Below are 16,384 nucleotides of genomic sequence, written 5' to 3'. Positions count from 1 at the left end.
GATGCCGTGGACCGTAGCCCACCAGGCTCCTCTGTCCATGGGATTCTCCAGGCAGGAATACTGGACTGGGTTGCCATTTCCTTCTCCAGGAAACAGAAATAAAATACACAATAAATATAACATGTTTGAATCATCTGAAAACCACCCCCCTCAGCCCCGGTCTGTGGAAAAACTATCTTCCACAAAACCAGTCCCTGTTGCCAAAACAGGTTGGTGACAGCTGGTTCAAGTGTCTGACCTCCTAAATGAATGGTTGAAAAGGCTGGTTATTCTCAAACAGTTACACAATGGCCTTACACCACCATGATTAGGCCTGATCCTTTTTTTTTTTTTTAGCATTAAAAAGACCCTTAGGGAGGAGGGAGGAGGGTTCAGGATGGGGAACACATGTATACCTGTGGCAGATTCATTTTGAAATATGGCAAAACCAATACAATATTGTAAAGTTAAATAAAATTTAAAAAATAATAAAATAAAAAGACCCTTAAAAATTGTCCATTTAGGATACAGACAATACATCCTTCTCCAAATGGATATTATTTAACAGCCATGAAATTAAAAGACGCTTACTCCTTGGAAGGAAAGTTATGACCAACCTAGACAGCATACTGAAAAGCAGAGACATTACTTTGTCAACAAAGGTCCGTCTAGTCAAGGCTGTGGTTTTTGCAGTGGTCATGTATGGATGTGAGAGTTGGACAATAAAGAAAGCTGAGCGCCGAGGAATTGATGCTTTTGAACAGCAGTGTTGGAAAAGACTCTTGACAGTCCCTTGGACTGCAAGGAGATCCAACCAATCCTTCCTAAAGGAAATCAGTCTTGAATCTTCATTGGAAGGACTGAAGCTGAAACTCCAATACTTTGGCCACCTGATGTGAAGAGCTGACTCATTTGAAAAGACCCTGATGCTGGGAAAGATTGAGGGCAGGAGGAGAAGGGGACGACAGAGGATGAGATGGCTGGATGGCATCACTGACTCAATGGACATGGGTTTGGGTGGACTCCAGGAGTTGGTGATGGACAGGGAGGCCTGGTGTGCTTCAGTCCACGGGGTCACAAAGAGTCGGACACGACTGAGCGACTGAACTGAACTGAACTGAACAGCTGAGTGTCTGTAAAGAGACTTTAGGGTTGTGTCCACCATGTTTCAGTGGTCTCAGAAGATGGGCCACTCTATGTGAAGAAGCTTTTGTTTCTTGATATCTGAAAATAAGCGGATTGCTGCTGCTGCTGTTCAGTTGCTCAGTCGTGTCTGACTCTTTGTGACCCCATGGACTGAAGCCCACCAGGCTCCTCTGTTCATGGGATTTTCAGGCAAGAACACTGGAGTGGGTTGCCATGTCCTTCTCCAGGGGGTCTTCCCAGACCAGTGACTGGCAGGTGGATTCTTTTCCACTGGGGAAGCAGGAGGTCATGGTAGCAGATTTCTGAAGGACTTGGGCACACAAATGTGCCCTAATTGGGCAGGTCAGTTGGGGTGGGCACAATGACCCCCCACCCCCACCCCCAGAGGCCTTGTCTGCAGAATTTGGCTCCAACCACATGAGCTCTGTTCGTGTCAATGAAGTGCGAGAAAAAATGCATCCTGTTTGGGCTCAGCAGATGGTCTAAACAGGTGTACCATTTTGGGGGTGGGCTTGGCTCTCTTGCTGAGGACTGCACGGGGCTCAGGGATCATGCCTCTGAACAAGGGCCCACATGTCTGGGAACCCTCGTAGCCCTTCCTAGGGAAGGCCAGGAAGAAAAAAAAAAAAAAAAAGGAATGTGTTCTCTGTAGAATTTATGGCCTGTAGAGATTCACCGCACTGGCATCTGTTTGCTGTTACTGAGAACACAAGAAAACGCATGCAACGGAAGGAGAAGTCACCTCTCCGGGGTCTAAAGCGAACCACGGCAGGAACCCCAAGGAGGTCTGGGAGACATCAGACATGCAGAGCTCCAGGAGCTGGCTGCAGCAACACGAGCATGGGGACTGGAAGAGGAGAGACCCTTCACTGAGTGCCTCTTGAGCTCCAACCAGGAACTGCCATGAGAACAGAGAAGGTCAAATTCCAGCACGAGTTTGGCACCATATACGGATGGAACGGGCAACTGCATGTGCTCAGTCACTCAGTCGCATCTGACTCTTGCAACTCTATGGATTGTAGCCCGCCAGACTCCTCTGTCCCTCGGATTCTCCAGGCAAGAATACTGGAGTGGGTTGCCATGCCCTCCTCCAGGGGATCTTCCCAACCCAGGGATCGAACCCCCCATCTCCTGCATTGCAGGAGGGTTCTTCACCATCTGAGCCACCAGGGAACAGCCAGGTGGGCTCCTAACAAGCACTATTATCTCCACAGTTCAGGTTTGTGAACCAGATTCATTCCTAATCACTCACTCTATTTAAAATGCAGTTAAATGGCTCTAGTTCTTGTAAAAATATAACTGCTCTATTTCTTGATATTAAAACCTTGTTTTTGTTGATAGTGTTTTCTACTCTTTCCCATTAAGGTAATAGTCTCCATACAGCTTATGATAACTTTCAGAATCTCTAAGCCACCTCCATAAGATTCATTTAAAACAAGTTTGTAAAGGAACATGTCTTAATCCTTAAGGAAAAAAAATTGAAGACATGATTCCGAAGGGATCTTAGATCATGTATCATTGAAATGTCTATTGGGTTGGCCAAAGAGAATGGACTTGCTGTAATTAGAGAAAGCCCACACACAGCAACAAAGACTCAATGGAGCCAAAAAAACAAAAAAACAAAACTCCAGTGTATCCTTCAATATTCCAAGAGCTACATCTTATGTGAAGTAGTCTTAACACACACAAACACCAACGTTAGCAAGCTGTGTACGTTAAATAATCACAGTTTTTTTTACATGTCAGTTATACTTCAATAGAATGACTTTTGAAATGTATCAAAAGAACCACACACTGTTACAAAAAAAAAAATACCAGGTTTTCAATCAGGTAAACAGGCAATCCCTTTTAGAAGTTAACACTGTCTCTTGTTTGAGTGTCTGCAGTGGATCTAAAGGCTACTTTGGTAAGGTTTCTGGCATTACATGTCAGATACGTAGAATATGAGAATGCCCTTTATTGGACAACTTCACATTTGGAAATCTATCCTGAAGATATTAAACCTAAAACATATAATCATAACAAATATTAACAAATATCAACAAGCATCAAAAAAAATTGCCAAAATGTTACTGAAAATAGGAATTGTTAGCAAAAAAGAGACAAATGTCCAGAAATACAAAAAGTAAGTAAGTAAAACATAAGATGGCTTGTTATGCAAATATTAAAATGTTTCACAGGGGTATGATTGCGTAAAATTTAAAAATAAATTTATTTTGCTGTTGTTTACTCACTAAGTTGTTGCTGAATTCTTTTTCGACCTCATGGACTGCAGCCTGCCAGGCTCCTCTGTCCATGGGATTCTCCAGGCAAGAATACTGGAGTGGGTTGCCATGCCCTCCTCCAGGGGATCTTCCTGACCCAGAGGTAGAGCTCGGGTCTCCTGCACTGGCAGGCACATTCTTTACCACCGAGCCACCCAGAAAGCTCCAAATACATTGATGGATTTTTATAAATACAGAACAAATCCAAAGCAACAAATCTGTGAACAAGAGAGGCCATACAGCAGATGGCGATTGTCAATAGCTAGTCCTGTATTTTTTTTTTCAAAATTTCTTAGAAGTAATAAAACAACATTAAGTTCATTTCAAGAGAGCATCGCCAAGCCACGTGTATCTTTCCAACCTTCATCTAGGTTTTAAGCCTGGCCAGGACGTTGTTCTGAAGTCTACTCTCAGATTTCGTAATAGACCCTAGTGGCTACATTAGCACCAGGCCAACCTCCAGCTTTCTACTAAATTTATTCCTACCATTTACTTTTTAAAGGAGATAACATGGATGCTGCTTGCCTGGTGGACCAGATGAGAAAGAATCCACACGCAATGCGGGAGATACGGGTTTGATCACTGGGTGGGGAAGATTCCCCTGGAGGAGGAAATGGCAACCCACTCCAATCTTCTTGCTGGGAAAACTCCACGGACAGAGGAGCCTGGTGGGCTGCTGTCCATGGGGCCACAAAGAGTTGGACACGACCAAGCATGCATTTTAGCAAATCGACCAGATGCCGGGTGGAGCCAGCTCATTTCACACAGTGGGTTGGTCCATCACATAAGCTAAGAAAAGGTCTGGCTTCGAAAGAGGGCGAACACAGGCAACGCCACTGACGTGCTCCCTTTGGTCGTGAAACGCAATTGTGGCTGTGAGCCTGGTGATGCCACGTGAGACTCAAAGACGCTCATCTGTCTGCGTGAGTCATTCCAGGCACAGGAGACGCTCACAGCCAACAGGCTGAGACCACAGAGAGGGAAGCGTGGCCGTCCACTCTCTACTGCATCAAAGGAAGGGATAAAAACAAGAAAACTCTGCCACTGAGGACAGATACTCGCCTACACACTCAGTCTTATGTAAAAGAGATATGCTCGTGAGCACTGCGGTTCTAGTTTACAAAATCGTGGGCATACTATGTTTCTTTAAAATATTTTGAGAGGCAACAGTCTCCTGTTTCATGTGATGAAGTGAAAGCTTCAGTGACTTAAGTGAATGTCACTTATAATCATAATTATATTATAACTTATAATCCTACACAGTGACACTCGGTTTACATGGTACAAACTGAAAAACCACGGCCAGATAACGCTCTGCAGTTTCCCAAGGGATGCAGAGACCATGACTGAACTTCTATCATACTTTTGCAGATGAGACAAGGTGAGCTGGAGAGTTCCATAAGACATTTCTACAATTCTGAGTTTCTGATAAAAATACTGAAAACACGCTGCGTGCGATTTTGTAAATGAATCCACAAATTCAATTAATTTTATGGGAAGAAGACTGACTCAGACATTTCTCCAAAGAAGATATACCAACAGCCAACATAGTTGAAAAGGTGATCAATACTGCTAATTATTAGAGAAATGCGAATCAAAAATGTGAGTATTAGCACCTCACACTGCTCAGGCTGGCCATTATTTAAAAGTCTACAAATGCTGGAGAGGATGTGGAGAAAAGGGAATCCTCCTATACTGTTGATGGGAAAGTAAATCGGTACAACCATGATGGAGAACGGTGTGGAGGTTCCCTAAAAAGCTAAAAACAGAGTTACCGTATGATCCAGCAATCTCACTCCTGGGCGTATATCCAAAGAAAACTCCAACTCAAAAGCATGCACACACCCCTACGTTCATAGCAGCACTGTTTACAATAGCTAAGTCATGGGTGCAACCTACATATCCATCGACAGATGAATGGATAAAGAAGATGTAGTGTGCGAACACACACACACACACACACACACACACACACAGTGAAATACTACTCAGCCATGAAAAATAACAAATAAATGCCATTTGCAGCAACACAGATAGACGTAGAGAATATCATACTTAACGAAGTAAGTCGGACCAAGAAAGACAAATATTATGTATCACTTACACGTGGAATTTAAAAAAATACTACAGATGAACTTATTTACGAAGCAGAAATAGACTCAAATACACAGAAAACAAACTCTTGCTCACCAAAGGGGAAAGGGTAGGTGAAGGGATAAATCAGAAGTTTGGCATTAAAAGATATACTTTACTGCAGATAAAATAGATATGGAACAAGGAATTACTGTATAGCACACCAAATCATACTCAGTACCTTATAATAAACTATAATGGAAAAGAGTCTGAACATGTATATGCACAAGCACATATACATAACTGAATCACTTTGATGTATATCTGAAACTAATATGATTATTATAAATCAATGATACTTCAATAAAATAAAATATTGAAAAGTTTAAATTAATTTAAAAATTTTTTTAAGATTTATGTAAAGAAAACCTTGGTCTTTGAATCTTTAACCACCGCCCCCCAACACACACACAATTTATCTGTCCCTTCAAAGAAACATAACATGCCTAAGTGAAGTGAAAGTCGCTCAGTCGTGTCCAACCCTTTGAGACCCCATGGACTATACAGTCCACGGAATTCTCCAGGCCAGAATACTGGAGTGGGTGGCTGTTTCCGTCTCCAGGGGATCTTCCCAACCCAGGGATAGAACCCAGGTCTCTTGCAACCCAGGTCTCTCGCATTGCAGGGCAATTCTTTATCAGCTGAGCCACCAGCGAAGCCCCTACCATGCCTGAGGTACACTGTATGCTTTTATGCCCAGGTTGTATGCATGACTGCACTAAATGCACACATTTTCTAGTTCTTTAAAGTCTTTATTGAGCTTGTTACATTATTGCTTCTGTTTTATGTTTTGTTTTTTTTGGCCAAAAGGATATGGGATCTCACCTTCCTGACCAGGGATCAAATCTGCTCCCCTCCAGCTGGGAAGGCGAAGTCTTAACCACTGGCCCACCAGGGAAGTCCTGATTTTCTAGCTGTTTAATTTGCTGTTCCATGCTCAATTCAGTGTCCTACTTTATTGTAAAATTTAAAAACGTAATAAATAACTTACTGTAAACAATGGAGCTACAGCACCGTCCTGGCAATTCTTGGCAGCTCTTTATGTTGATATATGATTTCTTTAACAAGTACTATAATGCTGGTCTCTTGGGTAGTTTACTATCATGCTTTTACAAAACAGCACTGAAAAGAATTTCTTGTCTATTTACCTGGTGTGACTGTGATACAATTTCTGAAAAAATAAAAAAAGTAAAAAGTTAACTGAACTGTTTATCCCAAGGGTGCAAAATTCAAGAATGGTCTTCTCCCTACTGATGCTCTGCAAATGCCTTGTTATTTTGCGTTACTGCTAATGATGCCTACAAATATTAGCACCACTTCCTCTCTCTTTCTAATACCGCATGCTACTTGTCTCTTTGCTGACTTTAAAATGCTACCTGTTTTTGTTCACCTCTTTTTAATTCTACTGTATCTTTTTAATTTAAACATTTCTTTAATTAGCGTTCTATATGCAATTCATAAATCTGAAAATGGTCTGTAATATCCCTTGGTTCCCCCCACCTCAACCCCCACACTGGGCTTGCCTTTTTCCTATGGTTCTTAAAACCTTCTGTATAATTATGTAGGTCAGAATAAAATTCCAAATGTCACAGTGACAATTACCTCCATGTGTCCTTATGGCCATGTCATTGTAAAGGGTAGGGAAAGTGCTGAAAGTTAAAACATTTATACTCTACCCGAAACACAGTCAGTTAAATTTACAGAATTACTGGTGAAAAACCCAAAGACTCTTATCAAAGTCTGGTTCTTGAAATCTAAGATGAAGGAGACACAGTTATCGTGAGAAGTAAAATCTGCCTGGTGTCCTATTTAACCAATGGATAATCATCCATTCATAATTAACACACATTTATCAACTAATGAAAAAGAAGCAGCCAAACTATTTTAAGACGCTCCACCACCTTTCCCCACTCTCTCTCTAAACTAACACTGCAGCCTTATGATAGGTATTGCTGAGGATAAATTTTAAGATATGTGAACAAGGAAATTAATACTCAAGTCTCAAATGCGTGCTTACGTTAGTGATAGCTAATCTCTGCATGATGTAGCTTTGCAAAATGCTTTAACACTTTTCAGCTTGCAGGAATACACACACACACACACACACACACACATATATATAACTAACTTGCCATCACCCTGCAATATTAAGAGAAAATATTTTCAATGTTAAGAAAGGGGGGCATCCCTGATAGCTCCGTTGGTAAGGAATCCGCCTGCAATGCAGGAGACCCCAGTTTGATTCCTGGGTCAGGAAGATCAGCTGGAGAAGGGATAGGCTACCCACTCCAGTATTCTTGGGCTTCCCCGGTAGCTCAGCTGGTAAAGAATCCACCTGCAATGCGGGAGACCTGGGTTCAATCCTTGGGTTGGGAAGGTCCTCTGGAGGAGGGAAAGGCTTCACTTCAGGATAAAAAATTTTTCATGTCATAGAGCCTTTGGCTTATCAGCAACTGGTAAGCAATTAAGTGCATATAATTTTCATGAAAGAGCAAAAATAGGTATTTTGCTGAGATGACAGAAGGTACTGCTCGTAACTCTGTCAGCTACTTTTCATGCACACGTAGGTTCAAAGTCCCAGACGTCCATCTGAATACTGTATAAAGACATGCAGGTCCCATGAGGTACATGAGATATGCAGGTTGTCTGAGGCCTGCAGCAGCCAAACAACACAGTTTCAAGCTGTGGTTTTATTACTCCAGAATGACTTCAGTGAAACAGGAAAAAAAAATCCAAAAGCCCCTTTCCCTATTGCCAATCTATTTAAACTGAATAAAACAAAAGTCCAAGCCAACCAATTGAGAGCAGGGATTTGATGCATCGGAACGGCTTCAGGCACTGACATACATCTTCATCCGGGAAAATAATCAAATGAGTTGACCCAGAGTTATCGGCATCACCTTTCAATCATTTGGCTTGCTGTGAGTGTGCGTGTGCGTGTGTGTGTGCGTGTGTGTGTATGTTAGTTGCTCAGTCATGTCTGACTCTCTGCGACTCCATGGACTATAGCCCACCAGGCTCCTCTGTCCATGGGATTCTCCGGGCCAGAATACTGGAGTGGGTGGCCATGCCCTCCTCGAGGGGATCTTCCCAACCCAGGGATCGAACCCTGGTCTAGTGCATTCCAGGCGGATGTTTTATCATCTGAGCTACTAGGGAAGCCCCTTGCTGTGAGTATCCTGTAGAATTTCACTGAATAAACACTTTGTGTGGAATCAGTCATTTCTTCAAAAAAAAAATTCTCCACCATTACCAGTCACAAATTAGATGAAACATGCTATTTGGTTACAAACCACAAAACCTACATCCTATAGGCTACCTGCCATATGCCATCCATTTCCCGGCTCAGTCTGGCGCCTCACTAGTAACGGTCTGCTGTGTCCCATGGCACTTGGCACACTCCTAAAGAGCTGGAACTGACCCAGCCAAATGGACAGTTTGACTGTGGCCCAGGTCAGGGGGCTTCCCTGGCAGCTCAGATGCTAAAGAATCCGCCTGCCATGCGGGAGAGCCTGGGTTCGATCCCTGTGTTGGGAAGATCCCCTGGAGGAGGGCATGGCCACCGGCTCCAGGATTCTTGCCTGGAGAATCCCCATGGACAGAGGAGCCTGGTGAGGCTACAGTCCACAGGGTCGCAAAGCCTCGGACACGACTGAGGGACTAACAGTTTCACATTTCAGGTCATCTACCGCTGTCTGCTTTCCATGTTGTCCCACAAAGCAGCTGTTTCCAGCCTTGCTGCAAACGTGTGAATATGCATGGGGGAGACTCGGTTTGATGGTAAGGAATGGAAAATGCATCAGTGTAGGTCACACACACACATGTACACACTCACACCGAGGGATTTAAAGGTACTCAGAAATGTCACGGGAATCCAGGAAAACCTGACTCCCCGCACTCAGGAAACTTTGGCACCTAATGAAATGTGCATCGGCCACGTCTGAACCAGTCACACCTCAGCTTCCGAAGAGACCCACACTCTTTCTCGAAGATTGCCAACCTTCACACAGCCGACCCCAGGTAGGTCCTTCGTCTCCCTATGGTCAGATCTCTGAGTCACACACCACATCTTACAGACGGATTTTTCAGTATGAGAGAAAAATTAGGACATTTCGCAAAGATTTGTCCTGGATTATGCCAGTATGTTTTGATGGCAAGAATATGAATGCAAAAACAGCATTTGTTTGGAGGGGATGGGAAGACGTGTCCATCTGTCTTTCCCATAAGGCATTTAACTGAGACTTAATGGGTGTAAATCGCTCCTCTTTGTGGGCTGAACAGTGAAGGAGGACTTGTTTGAAGGGCAGGGCGTGGGGAGGACTTGCTTGAAGAGCAGGGCGTGGGGAGGACGGACCATTTAATCTCCAGGAATCCAGCACATTCAGCCTAAGGCAGCGGGAGGAGGCGAATGAACTGAGGCTGACTCTCTCTCCGTGAGGCATCTCTTCTATCTCAACTTGAGACCCTGTTCCTTCCTTTTCTGTACTCAAGTAAAAATACTACTTCTGAGTCTTAGCCGCCCACGTTGCTCACAGAAATCTTGCCTCTCCAGTGACATTTGCAGAATAGATTATTTTTTAATGACTCAGCTCCTTGGGTTTGAACTGTGCCAATTACGACTTGCTTTCCTTGTTCTCAAAGTTAACAGATTTGCACAAAATGGTAAGTTGTTAGATTTTTAAACGAAACGCCCACCCCTCTCAAGAGTCTCTCATAATTCTACCCTCAGAGAGAGAGAGAGGAACAGAACATACTAAAGGTTTATCTCTGCACACACTGGATCTTATTACATGTTTACTTAACAACATATTATTCACATCTTTTCACAGCATCTTTCATGTCCCGAGTGTTACCCTTAAGTGCTGGACGCTACTCCAATGGATGAATGTAAGGCAAGCTATTGAATAATTTTCTGTTGTGAACAATCATGGGTTCACCTTTTGCTTTATAAAAATAAATGGCTGAATCTGGGACTCCACACATTTAAATCTATTCATATTTTCCAGCTCTTTGTGGACTTTTCCAAACATTTTCATAAAAGCAGGCCTCTTGAAGTAAATCACACTATCAAGAAGTATCAGTTCAGTCGGTCACTCATTCGTGTCCGACTCTTTGTGACCCCATGAACCGCAGCACACCAGGCCTCCCTGTCCATCACCAAGTCCCAGAGTTCACCCAAACCCACGTCCATCGAGTTGATGATGCAATCAAACCATTTCATCCTCTGTCATCTCCTTCTCCTCCTGCCCTCAATCTTTCCCAGCATCAGGGTCTTTTCCAATGAGTCAGCTCTTTGCATCAAGTGGCCAAAGGGTTGGAGTTTCAGCTTCAACATCAGTCCTTCCAATGAACACCCAGAGCTGATCTGCTTTAGGATGGAGTGGTTGGATCAAGAAGTATATTTACCTTAAAAATGAACATATAGTGAGTGAATATAACATAACTTTGAGTATATTCATAAATTTATAATACAAAATTGTATGAAGGTTTTCATTTTCAGCACTTTAAAAAAATATGATATCACTACTTTGTTAAATCTTTCCCAAAGTAACAGAAAAAAAGACAAAATCTTAAAAAGTAATTTTTTTGGCAGGAATGATAAGTAGTGAGGTTTGATTTTCTTTAATATATTTATTGATTATTTTTCTCTTATTATGGAAACTGCCTGTTCATGTCTTTAATTCATTTTTGTTAAGACAGTTGTGAAGGCTATTTTGAGGGGGTCAATAAGAGATATCTTTTTTTTTTTTTTCTTGCCTATTGATATATGACCATTTCTTTCCAGGTAACTGTCATTTGGATTTTTACTTAGTGCATTTTGCATGCAAAATAAATACAATATCAAGGTTTTCCTTCACATTTTCCTTTCTAATTGCCATAGCTCAGAACACGTTCCTCAACAGAGCATTACAGAAGTCATGCATAGGTTTTTTCTCTTCGTGTGTGTGTATTCATGGCGTCGCAAAGAGTCGGACACGACTGAGCGACTGATCTGATCTGATGTTAACAGCGGTGTTTACTACATGTCAGTTTTAAAAGTCTACCTGTAATGCTGTGTGGAGTGACATAGGCATCTAGTTTTCATCAGAAGAACCTGTCTCTTCGTGAGTGATCTGGGATGTTAGCTTTACAAGCTCCAGCTTCCGTGTTATCATACTCTTGGTTTTTTCTTTTTTTAACTTCTCTACTCTAGCATGTTGGCCACTGTTTTCATTGTATAGTCCTATATGTTCTATTATCTCACCATTTCTCTCTGCAGTATCTTTCTGGCTCCTCTTTCACTATGGGATAAATTTGAAAAGTCACCCAACGGATTTGGCTTGAAGTTTTGTAAAGTGACCTGGAGAGTGTCAACATTTCTATAGTATCGAGCCGCCTCCGTGACAATGTATGCATCCAGTTTTGTGCAGCACTTCATAATTTTCTTTTTAGCTTGATGGCTTTCTTCTTATTTTTCATTCACAGTCCTTGTACGTCACTCTACTCCTGGGAATGCAGTTATTTTGTGTGCTACTGTGAATGCAGTATTTCTAATCCATTTTTTTCTGAGTGCTATCTGGATGCAGAAAACCTTTTTATATAAGTATCTTTCCCAAGTGATTTTTTTCCGAAGCCTTTTTTTAGACTTTTCTATACGGTTTCAGCGACGAGCATTTTTGTGACGTTGTTTAAACGTTTTGGTGATAACTGAACACTTCTCTTTATTCTGACTGTGCTTCAAAGGGGCTTCTGTTGTTTCACTGCCTCACCTGACAATGAGCTGAGCTTCATCAACTCTCAGATTAAGAAATGCGTAAGCTGTCCTCTGCAGATGTCTGTTTTTCTGCAGTAGGGAGGCAATCTCATCGCTTTAACTTTGTCATCATGACCGTTCTCATCTATGTGTTTACTAACTTCTCACGGCTAATCCTTAGATTTCTGGCACATAACACTGTCATGATATGCTCTTTATTTTCAGCACAGGGAGGTTCATTCCTGTATTTATTCATTCATTCATTCTTCTGGCATGTAACACTGTCAGGATAGACTCTTTATTTTAAGCACAAGGAGGTTCATTCCTGTATCCATTCATTCATTCTGCCTGTAACACTGTCATGATGTGCTGGTAAAGTTCAGAGAGGCTCATCCCTGTATTCATGCATTCAACCTGCATTTGATTAGTTCAAACTAGTATCTGTACCATAAGGTAATGGACATAACATAATAAATAGAAGGTAACAGAAGGCAATCTGAGAGCAAGCCAGTATTAGAGTAATACAATAGGGTGGTGTTCCAATGCTGTAGATACTTTACCCTGGCTCCATCTCTTTGAAAAGACTAACAATTTCAGTGGATGAGCCAGGAGAAGGATCCAACACCGAGCTGATAGGAGCACTCTGAGTGGGGAGTGGGTTTGGCCTCCTTGATGTACAAAAGGAAGGCCAGTTTGGCATTGCTGATTAATGCCTGGTATTGAATTTGCTGTGCTGTTGCTGTTCAGTCGCTCAGTCGTGTCCGACTCTTTGTGACCCCAGGGACTGCAGCACACCAGGCTTCCCTGTCCTTCACCATCTCCTGGAGCTTGCTCAAACTCATGTCCATCGAGTCAGTGAGGCCATCCAACCATCTCATCCTCTGCTGTCCCCTTCTCCTCTTGCCCTCAACTCTTCCCACCATCACAGTCTACGAATTTGCTGTAAAACTAAGGAATCTTTGGAAGCTCCCTTGTACCCTAAGACCATGCACCTAAATTCAGATTTTGCAGTTTAATATTCTTTTTAAACGTAACTCAAGCTTCACATCTCACAACACCCGTACCTGTGTCTGCCAATGACAGCAAGACAGAGATCAAAGATGTGGTCTGGTCGACCTTTGGCCAGGTTATACTAAGGAGTACATGCCTTCCTGTAGGAATACTGGAACACTTATAAACAAGAAAGCAGGCTGACCTCACATATGCATGTATGTATGTAATATATCTTAGACTTTCCTTTTAGGGTAGCTTTAGATTCACAGCATAACTGAGCAGGAGGTACAGACAATTCCTATACACTCCCTGCCACCGCACAGGCACATACCACCCCCATCCAACCCCCACCCCCTGTCAACAAAATCAACACCCTCCACCACGGAGGTACATGTGCTGAAACTCATGAATCTATACTGAGCCATTATCACCCGAGTCCGTAGCTTACATTAGGGTTTGCCCCTAGTGCCATACAGACTGCGGGTTTGGACAAACATATAATGACATATATGCAACATTTTCCTTGTTCAGTCACTCAGTCGTGTCTGACTCCTTGTGACCCCATGCACTGCAGCACGCCAGGCTTCCCTGTCCTTCACCATCTCCCAGAGCTTGCTCAAACTCACGTCCATCGAGTTGATGATGCCATCCAACTATCTCATCCTCCGTCGTCCCCTTCTTCTCCCGCCACATCACAGGATCACAAGGAATTAACTCATTGCCCCCAAACACCTCTGTGTTCCACTGATTCTTCCCTCTCTCCCTCCCTCCCGACGTATATTTTCAAAACACCCTCTGGTTCGTGGTCAGGTAATTTATTAGACAAAGGGAACCGTTGGAACAAAGGAAACAAGTTTCTGGGAGCCAAGGTTTTGTTTGGCTCTCTGCATTCATAGTTTAAAAATGAGACCAATCTGACTTTCGTCAGATTTGGCACTTAGGATATCTTTCAGAAGGCCTCCCCTCCAAAACAAGTCTATGACTCTGTAAAACCTTTGGCATGATAGGATCCAAGGGAATATTACCAATCTCCTTTTTATTGTTTAGCTGTCAGCAGACCAAAGTGTATGGATGTGAGAGCTGGACTATAAAGAAAGCTGAGTGCTAAAGAGTTGATGCTTTTGAACTGTGGTGTTGGAGAAGACTCTTGAGAGTCCCTTGGACTGCAAGGAGACCCAACCAGTCCATCCTAAAGGAAATTAGTCCTGAATATTCATTGGAAGGACTGAAGCTGAAACTGAAACTCCAATCCTTTGGCTACCAGGCGGGAAGAACTGACTCATTGGAAAAGACCCTGATGCTAGGAAAAATTGAAGGCAGGAGAGGGGGATGACAGAGGATGAGATGGTTGGATGGCATCACCGACTCAACAGACATGAGTTTGAGTAAACTCTGGGAATATGTGATGGACAGGGAGGCCTGGCATGCTGCGGTTCATGGGGTCACAGAAAGTTGGACAGTACTGAGTGACTGAACTGAACCGAGACCAAAGCTATGCAGACAATGGTTACTCTTCAAGAAACTTCCCAGGAAGTGGAAGAATCAGACTACAGGGAGGCTGTGGCCACCAAGCAAAGCAGACCAGATTCTCCAGCTGTGTTCTAATGGTCCTGAAGGACACTTAACACCAGGGCCTCGCAGACCCCTTCCTTTTCTAGGTATGGTTGTTTTGCGTCTTTCCCTGATACCTATGCATGCCGCCTGTAGCACAATGACACGCTTCTACCTACACATACAAACTTTTACACATACACAAACAGAGTCAATCCTCATTATCTGTGGTGGCATTGTCCTGAACATCACCACACATATCCAGTTAGCGAATACAGAACCACTGGCTCCTAGAGGAAACACAGGGTAAGGTGCCTATGGGCTTCTGGGCACAACATTTTAATCCACTGATTGGCACATAACTGCTTCCCCAATGGCTCATTAGTGAAAAAGAAAAAAAATCTGCCTGCAGTGCGGGAGATGTGGGTTCAGTCCTTGGGTGGGGAAGATTCTGTGGTGGAGGACATAGTTATTACCCACTTAAGTATTCTTGTCTGGGAAACTCCATGGTCAGAAGAGCCTGGCAGGCTACTGTCCACGGGGTTGCAAAGAGCTGGACTCGACTGAGCAACTCAGCACTGTTTACAGACACCTTATTGAATACATACTGCTGATACACTAACACTGAACACACATCCATCACGCAATGCCCCTGCATAAAGCTTATCCAGCACCTATTTGCTCCATAAGAGATGTGGCAATCTTAACTACCTTCATAGTTCAGTACCACACCCCAGGTATTTTAAGTGGTGCAATCATGAAACAAAAGCACAGAAATGCAAGCAGCTTTTCAGACCAGGTGAAGGACACCTGTTTAGAGGAAGAGAGATAAGACAGGAAGGCAGAGGCCTGCCCTCAGCTAGGAGCACGGTCGCCAAGGGAACCCCAAGATCAGTGAAGATACATTATTTAAATGAACTGCACACAAATCTGCTGCTGTGGGCCCACTGAGAGTGGACTGACAACTTCCACCACCGTGCATGTCCGTGGATGACTATCAACACACGGCAAGGACTAATTTAGGGGGCTTCAAACCTACAAATGCTGAACCAACAAATAAACGAGAGTTCACAGCAGTGTGTCTTTTCTGCAACAGACTCTGTGAGCTCTTTGATGGCAGGACACACGCACGGCCCATCCTTGACTCATCGAAAACAGCATCACACCCAATCCTGCTAATCCACAGATTAGTATTTTCAAACTTTAAACAATGGTAACATTTTTTTTTTAAACCTGAAGTCTGATAAAAGTGTGCTTTTCTCTGCTTGACTTGAGTCCTTCTCCTTGCCCTTTTGGGAAGGTTTAACACGAACTGAACAAGACGTTATTACAAAGAGACATCAACACTTTCTAGGAGTCACGCTTTTCAGATTCTAGACTCTCAGCTCAGTCTGTTTTTCTTGACTCAAAGCTGACTCACTCCCCAGGTGCAATACCAGTGAAAGGCCATGATAATTCCTCTCCTAGAAAACCAGAGATCAGACACCACGTTCAGTTCCCATCCACGTGTCATTCCTGAGCTGTCTGCAGTGTGAAAATGTCTAATATACAACAGCTGGTACCGCTGGAATAAACACTTCACCAA

The 16,384-nt window shown here is 43.1% G+C and overlaps 1 protein-coding gene across 7 annotated transcripts in view; it reads right to left on the bottom strand.

The window, feature by feature from the left end:
- Positions 1-16,384, bottom strand: part of LOC147339722 (uncharacterized) — a 496,256-nt gene that overhangs the window by 81,704 nt on the left and 398,168 nt on the right. For 3 of the 7 annotated variants that reach the window (XR_015158988.1, XR_015158995.1, XM_086387884.1), the window contains one exon: positions 10,304-10,928. The exons of the other annotated variants lie outside the window; for them this stretch is intronic. The gene's annotated coding sequence lies outside the window, so the exon portion shown is untranslated. Of the gene's footprint in view, positions 1-10,303; positions 10,929-16,384 lie in introns of those variants that run through there. 7 annotated transcript variants of the gene reach the window in all.

Source organism: Bos grunniens, chromosome X, assembly GCF_055505025.1.
Source record: "Bos grunniens cultivar Pamir isolate PY7600 chromosome X, Bosgru_T2T1.0, whole genome shotgun sequence".
Lineage (NCBI taxonomy): Eukaryota > Metazoa > Chordata > Mammalia > Artiodactyla > Bovidae > Bos > Bos grunniens.
Note: the sequence above shows the minus strand (reverse complement) of the source record. Positions and strands in the feature narration are given on the sequence as shown.